General features: G+C 42.1%; 2 protein-coding genes across 5 annotated transcripts in view; one reads left to right on the plus strand and one right to left on the minus strand.

Moving 5' to 3' along the window:
- The window catches only part of LOC102879959 (A-kinase anchor protein 17B), a 137,703-nt gene that overhangs the window by 19,416 nt on the left and 116,159 nt on the right, over nt 1–2,128 (plus strand). For 3 of the 4 annotated variants that reach the window (XM_025046108.1, XM_015589237.2, XM_025046121.1), the window contains exon 2: nt 1,607–1,678. The exons of the other annotated variant lie outside the window; for it this stretch is intronic. The gene's annotated coding sequence lies outside the window, so the exon portion shown is untranslated. The remainder of the gene's footprint in view (nt 1–1,606; nt 1,679–2,128) is intronic. 4 annotated transcript variants of the gene reach the window in all.
- The window catches only part of SLC25A43 (solute carrier family 25 member 43), a 31,517-nt gene that overhangs the window by 9,905 nt on the left and 19,484 nt on the right, over nt 1–2,128 (minus strand). The gene's annotated exons all lie outside the window — the stretch shown is intronic.

The following is a 2,128-nucleotide window of genomic DNA, read 5'->3' on the forward strand; positions in this document are numbered from 1 at the left end:
TGGTCCTACGGAGAAGAGATGCCATGTCAACCAAGAAATGTTGAACCAGGCAGAAAACAGGAAACTGTTAGCACCTCCTAGCAGCTGTGATGATCATGATTTCCTTTCCTCTCCTAGGGCTTTCTTCTCAGTCCCTCTGAGCAGCATGGTCAGTTTGTGGCCAGCCAAAGGTCCATGGCTACTGAACATTCTTGTGCTCCTCATTCCATCCACCAGCTTCAAGCCTTCCACTGTCAGCCTGCCAGGGACTAAAGTAAGCCCCTGGACAGGCCAGTTTTCCAAAGATTTTTTTCTCCCCTCTAACTTGAGTTAACCATTCCCTGGCCAAAGCTAGGCCTTGCCTGTCTGTTTCTGAGCTTGCACACTTTTTTTTTTTTTCCAACTGCTCTTGCACCGAGGCTGTGAGAAGAAGAGTTTACCAACCCAGAATATACTTTTTGGGATATTGATTATTTTAAGCTGGTTATTAAGAACCTGAAAGATGCAGAAAGAACCTCTGACTCTCTCCTTTATCTGCCTAAGGAATTCAGATAGATAATCCTGCTTAAAGAGAGCTATTCCCTTAGCATCATAATGGAAAGTAAATGTGGCAGTGAGGAACCTAGCAACCTAGGTAGTCTGTTAGGTTCCCCCCCTCTGTGTCCCATTGTTTCTGGGTGGCCAAAGAAGAATTTGTTTACCACATGTTTGCTCTTTCTCATCCACCTGTGAATCGCCCACTTTCCGTTTGAAATTCCAGACTCCTGTCTGCCTCATCTTAGTTCAGAATGGCATATCAGCTTCAACTGCCTAATTCGTCCTGGGGTCCCATATTATTAGGGAACACCTATTTATGATAGATTTGGTCATTATCTCCTGTTAATCTGTCTTATGTGAATTGGATTATTAGCTCAGCCAGAAGAACTATGAAGGGAAGAAGGAAAATCATTTTTCTGCCTCTCACTGTGAGCTCTTAATTTTCTAGGTTAGGTTTTCTTCTTCCTCATCCTCTACTCCCAAGCCCGGGACAAAAGAACTGAAAAACAAACAAACAAACAAACAAACAAACGATTACCTAGCATCTAGGAACAAGCCCTGTACTCCTGGTAGATAAAGCTTGGGATTGAAGAAGGAGAGACCTGTGTTCAATCCTAGCTCCACGGCTTGCTAGCTATGTGACTGTTGGGCAAGTTGCTTATCTTCTCTGTGCCTCATTTCCTCTTCTAGAAAATAGGAATCATAACCCTACTTATTTCATAGGCTCTATAAAGAGGATGGAATGGAATAATGAACTGCCCTGTCCATATTAAATGACCAATAAATAGTAGATATTATCATATTATAATTTTTGAATATCAGGGAAAGCTTCCCTTTCATTACTTCCTCCTAACACATTTTGTTCCTATCCTTACCCCTGAAAAAAGTGCCCTCACCAAAGGATAGCACAGATTTAGACACATTCACTTACATCAGGTTACATTTACCGAGAGCAAGAAACTAACAAATACAAATTCTAAGATGTGATTTGTCAAGCACGTCCAGGTACTATACAAAGTGGTGGGAGGTTGCATTGAAGAGGGGGTGTGCAGCCAAATGGTGTCATGATTTTTTTACTCTGTCTTTTCAGCATATTTGCCTGTCTTGAAATGTTAAGAGTTGTTTGCACTGAGATAAACAGAACCTGACTGCACTCAATGAGGTAAGGTTTAATTCTATACTCACAGACAGCGAGATCTCATAAGCCAGCCCTGAACTCCATTTTTTTTTTTTAACAAGTATCCAGTGCTTGCTACATGAGGCTACAGGCTACGTATTGTGGGGATATACAAATGTGCAAGGCATGTATCTCAAATTCAAGGAGCTCGCAGTCTGGAGAGAATACTGACAGATTATAACACAAGAAACCATGTAACATGGGCCTAAGAGAGCTATATAGGGAGAGTGTGAGAGTGTGCTATGGGCATTCAGAAGGGGGAAGACTCCTGCTGGAAGAGGTGAGACACTTCAGGAGCTGGCTTTTATAAGGTGGAGAGAAAGAACTATGGTGTAGAGATGGGAGAAGTTGAGATATGTAGAGAAATGCTATGGAAATTCAAATGGCTGGGTTAGAGGGTACACACAGTTTAACAGCATCATTTAAAAGGGGTTG

Source organism: Pteropus alecto, unplaced genomic scaffold (genome assembly GCF_000325575.1).
Source record: "Pteropus alecto unplaced genomic scaffold, ASM32557v1 scaffold280, whole genome shotgun sequence".
NCBI classification, from domain to species: Eukaryota; Metazoa; Chordata; class Mammalia; order Chiroptera; family Pteropodidae; genus Pteropus; species Pteropus alecto.